At 59.4% G+C, this 5,299-nt stretch overlaps 1 long non-coding RNA gene across 1 annotated transcript; it reads right to left on the reverse strand.

Annotated features, from left to right (window-relative positions):
• Positions 1 to 1,599: 1,599 nt before the first annotated feature.
• On the reverse strand, positions 1,600 to 3,147 carry LOC147583848 (uncharacterized). Its single transcript, XR_015243472.1, has 3 exons — positions 3,054 to 3,147; positions 2,665 to 2,797; positions 1,600 to 1,982 (listed from the first exon to the last, which is right to left on the reverse strand). It is a non-coding gene; the product is annotated as an uncharacterized LOC147583848 (long non-coding RNA).
• Positions 3,148 to 5,299: the final 2,152 nt, after the last annotated feature.

A 5,299-nucleotide genomic window follows, 5' to 3' on the forward strand; every position in this document is an offset into this window, starting at 1 on the left:
CTGGGAAGGGCGTTGTCCAGGTGGAGGGTGTGGCTGTGCAAAGGCCCTGGGGCAGGACCGGGCTGGGTGTGATGAAAGAACGGAGAGGAAGCCCATGCGGCTGGAGCACAGTGAGCCACTGGGTGAGAGGGAGGAGGAGAGGCAGAGAGGGGACAGGAGCAGGTCGTGCCGGGCCTAGGGGGCCGCGGGGAGGACTTGGGCTTCTACCCCGGGGTGGGGGTGGGGGGGGAGCCCTGGAGGGCTGTGGGCAGAGCGGGGCGGGAGCTGACTCGGGTGCTCACGGGCGCCCTCTGGTGGCCGCTGCGGGAATGACAGCCGTGGGGGGGAAGGAAGGGACTGAAGACCAGCGTCGGGGCAACCGCCCTGGTCCCGGAAAGAAACACGAAGGTGAGCCAGGCGGGGGCTACCTCGGCCGGCCTTGCGGTGGCTTTTGTCACCACTGTGCTGGCGCATTTACAGGTTGAAATGCACAGAACTTTATACCAAAGGGTGTTCTTTTTATTTCTCCCTTATATGATAAGGAGCAAGTCAGGGTTTTTGAAATTGCCTGTGTAGGTGGGTTATGTTGCCTATGAATTTTTTCTCTCGGATGGGCCGCGACTCCCAGCCCTGCGGCGGCCCCTGCTGTGTATCTGTGTGGCGCATAATAAACGCTCAGCGATCCGGGCCCGTGGTTCATGGGGCCACGGAACAGAGGCAGGAGGGAGGCGGCGTCGTCCCCAGGCTCCTGGGCGCCCCAGACACGGTGCAGCTCCATGTGTCAAGGGACCCATCACAGTCACCCACCTATCTCTTTTTCTGGATGGAGAAACAGCCTTCCAGAGAAGGCAAGCCATTTTCCTAGTGTCACACAGCCCATTATGGCGAGCCTAAGTTTTAAACCCTAGCTGTTCGGGCCAGTCCAGGCGCCTGGGGGTGACAAATGTTGGCTCTGCCTTTGGGGACATCCCTGCTCCCCCGCTCACAGCCTGGCCCCACACCCTCATCCTTCTGACTCTGGGCCGACCCTAAGCAGGTTGGGGGGGGGGGAACCTCACATCCCTCGGCCCCAGCGATTGGTTCAGGGCCAGCCATGTGACCCGAGTCCAGCCAATCAGAATCAGCCACGGGTTTTGCGGGGGACCAAGAGGAGGGTTTCCGTTTCTGCTGGGGGGGGGGGGGGTGTTGACTGGAAAGAGAGAAAAAAGCTTGGAGCCTGGGGTCTCTGTTTATTCCGTGAATGGGATGCCTGACCTGTGAGTGAAGCCCACTCAGAGGAAAGTCAAGCTGAGACACAGAAGTGACCGGCTTCCAATGACAACACCATCTCAACTCGCGGATCCAGGCTTTGCCTGAAATTGGGAACCGGGGACTTTGCCGTCGCTGGAACCCGTTCACGTGCTGGTTTTGCTTAGACGTGTTTAAGCCCATTTGCTCACAACGAAACAGAGCCCTGACCAAGCCACCCGGTTTCATGCCCTCCAAGTACATGTCCTGCTATGGTTTCTTCATGTGCTGGAAAGGTATTATAAAGGGGGGCATCAGGAGAGTTTGGGGGGGTGCTGTACTCATCTTGATTTGGGTGATGGTTTCACGCAAATACACACGTGTCAAAACCTATCGAGTTACATACATTTTTGCAAATTTATATGTCAACAGTAAAGGCACGTGTGTTTAAAGGAGCATCGATAGCATCATTCCAGCTCCTGGATCCAGCCATGCCTGAAAGCAGACAGTTTGGACTTTCCAGATACATAAGCCAATAAATGTGCTTTTGTAGGAATAATAATTGTGACTGTTAATTTTTATTTCATTGTTAGTTTTCTTGGCCTTTCTCTGTCTCATGTTGCAGTCTGGATACAAGAGGAGACCAAGAGAGGGCAGCGGTATGATGAGAGGCCTCCAAAATTGTGTCCAGGAAACTGCTGTGGGTAAAGAGTTTATGTTCACGCTCATCTGGGAAATGGTTCAACAGGTATCTCTTCTGCAGAACTTGTCAGAGCCTTTAATATACGAATGGGCCAACTCTGAGGCTTGCTCTACACAGGCTACCAGAGGTCCCCAAAATGTCAGCCCCGGATGCCCACAACAGCCACCTGGTCATCAGTGCCCCCCTGTTGGCTCCTTACGCTGCCAACCTCCACCTCCCCCCACTTTTTCCTGCTTCCTGGAATCACCTTCCAGATAAACACTTTCAGCTCCCAGAAAGCTCCACCCCTTAGTCTTTCAGAACCCACAGCCCCAGGACGCCCTCCCGCTTGGACCTTGGAAAGTTCATGTGCTTTTTCCCCCCTCCCCTGTTGGAAAACACCAGAACGACCAGGAGGCCCTGTGTCTTCTGGCCTGGGGACAAAGCCTCTCCCGGCTGCCCCCACTCCTCTTGCAGCCCCGCCCTGAGCCTTTGCTTATACTGTGCCCTCTGCCCAGATGCCTATCCCTTCCACCTAACCAGATCCTCTGGTGGGTCGGATGCCCCTGGATGCTGGGGCCCACAGGGACTCTGGATTACTTAATAAACCGCATAATTCCCGTCCCAGCCCTCTTTGACTCCCTCTGATGATGCACAGGAGGGAGCCTCCCCCGGGGACTGATTTAACCCTTTCCGGCCTCCCCCTCGCCCCCTCGTAAGCAAAGTGCCGGCGGCGGCGGCGGCGGCTGCGCAGACGCCTCGCTGGATGAGCCGACCACGTTTTGTTTCCATCCCGCGTGTTTTCGCCGCCCGCCTGCTATTTGTGACAGGTGCGAGCCGCTCTCCATTTCCAGGAGGGAGGCGGAGACTGTGTTTTTAAAGACACGGACTTGAGAGGACGTGAGGCAGCTGGAAGGCAAACACCAAACAAACCGCGGAACAGGTGGGGCCGAAGTTGGGGAAACGCCCGCCTCTTTCGGGAAGCCCTCCCGGATTGCCCGGGCCAAGCCCCGGAGGTCTCCGCGTGGCCTCCTGAGGCCCCGCCCCTTCCCGTGATCCCCGCCCCGCCCCCCCCCCCCCCCAACGTGGGCAAGCGCCCGGTGCCGCTTCCAAATCGGGTGGGCGACCGGGGCAGATGAGCGGCGTCTCTGGGCCTCCGGCTCACCGTCTGCGCTCCAGGGGCCGTGGCGGCGCTGGGATCCGGGGTGCGGGCGCCTCTTTGCCGGCTGGGCTGGCCTCCCGCCGCTGTTGGCGTTGCCACGGTTACCGAGCAAGCCCCCCCCCCCGACACCCCCCTACCCCCCCCAAACCCCTCACCCTCGGACCGGGCCCTTCAAGGGACTCGGGCTCCTGGGTGTCATGGAAACAGTTTCCAGGCCCCCAAGCAGGTGGAGTTAGTTGGATGCGCGGGTGGAATCTTGGCTTTTAACTCCTGGGGCAGCTGACAGTGTCCACGAACCCCTGGGTGGGGCCGGAACCTTTAGCCGCTAACCCCTAACCCCCCCCCACACCATGCCCCCCCCCATCTCTGTTTTAAGTTAAATGCCCTGGGCTCGCTCTGTAAACGTGGAGCTGAGAGGAACCACCAGGCAGCCTCTCCCTCTCCTTCTGGAACCTTCTCCCAACAGTGATGGCTGCCACAGAGCAGGGGCTGGAGGCCATGACCCTGTACTCTGGAGCAGGTGAGAACAGGCTGGCCCCGGGCCCCGGGTTGGGGGCGGGGGTCTGAAAAAAGCAGAGCTGCTAATACTCGCTGGGAGGTTCCCATGTGTGGGCCCTATTGTCGACACAAACGCAGAGTAAGTCCTTACGTCCGTAGGACAAGGTTAAAGGTACCATAGCCCCATTTTAGAGATGGGGAAACCAAGGCCCAGAGGGGTCAAGTGCTTTGCCCGAGATCGCACAGAATGACTGCGAGTGGCAGCCTGGGATTTGAACTCGGCCCCGTGGCTCCGGGGTCAACAATTTTCACCACTAGGCTCCTCGGGTGCTTCTGATCACGTGACCGACTGTCCCAAGGTGACATCTGCCATTGGAAATGGGCGCGGGGGTCTGGGGCTGAGCGGGAGCTGCCAGGAGGGGCTGGGACGCTGGGCAGCCAGAGGGAGAGACGGGCGCTGCCACGGGGTGGCCCGGGGGCTCCAGACCCTTCTACGATGTCCGTCAGGGAGCGTGGAACCATCCAGAGAAACTGACAGGCCACATTGAAGAGGTGAGTCCACCGCGCAAGCCCGGCTTCGAGATGGTCCCCTCCGACCCCCAGCCACTCTGTTCTTTCCAAACAGACGCTGCGGCCGAGCTGCCTCCGAGGCGTGGAGATTCTGGAAGGAAACTCGGGCTGGGGAGGAGGAACGATTTCTGGCAGAGCGGGCACGTTTGATGACAGCCGCTCGTGTGCGGAGAGCTGTCCCAGGGGCCCGGGGACGCGGAGGCTCAGCCGGACAGAAACCCACTCAGGTCCTTGGGGTCGGAGGGAACCCAGAGAGGAAATCAGGAGGCCGGGCTAAGTGGGGAGATTGGAAGAAGGGACATTCAAAACGGGGCTAATTGGGGCGCCTGGGTGGCTCGGTCGGTTAAGCGGCCGACTTCTGCTCAGGTCACGATCTCGCGGCCCGTGGGTTCGAGCCCCGCGTCGGGCTCTGTGCCGACAGCTCGGAGCCTGGGGCCCGTTTCGGATCCTGCGTCTCCCTCTCTCTCTCTGCCCCACCCCCGCTCATGCTCTGTCTTTTTCTCCAGAAATAAGTCAACATTAAAAAAAATTAATTAAACGGGGTAAGAGGAGGAATAGGAGCCTGCCAGGCACAGGGAGCTGCCGGGTAGAGCAAAGGCCGGGTGCCCGGATGGTGTCTTGCAAGGTGACCCGTGTGGCTGGGACAGAGGGTGACATGGGGCAGGGAGGACGTGGACATTGCTGTAGACTGAATGTTGTGCAGTCAGCAGACTGAAATCGACTCCCCAGTGTGATGGTGTCGGGGGGGGGGCCCGCTGGGAGCCCCCCATGAATGCAGCCAAGTCCCCTTCTGAAGGAGACTCCGGAGAGCTCCCTCACCCCTTCCTCCCGGTGAGCACACAGTGAGGAGACGGCCGTCCCTCCAAACCAGGAGCAGGTCCTCCCCAGACATTGAATCTGCAGCTCCTTGATCTCGGACTTCCAGCCTTCGAAACCGAGGAGCAAATGTGTGTTTCTAAGCCACTTGGTCTGTGGAATTCTGTTCTAACGGCCCTGATAGACTAAGGCAGAGATGAACGATGCCAGGGAGGTCCGGAGGGCTTCTGGGAGGAGGTGACATTTGAACAGAGACTTGGAGGAGGAGCTGGCCGTGGGGGAGGTGTGGGGAGAAGACATTCCAGGCAGAGGGAACAGCGTGGGCAAAGGCCCTGGGGCAGGACGGTGGCTGGTGTGTTCAAAGA

This window comes from Puma concolor, chromosome A2, assembly GCF_028749965.1.
Source record: "Puma concolor isolate L17-30 chromosome A2, mPumCon1.1.hap2, whole genome shotgun sequence".
NCBI classification, from domain to species: Eukaryota; Metazoa; Chordata; class Mammalia; order Carnivora; family Felidae; genus Puma; species Puma concolor.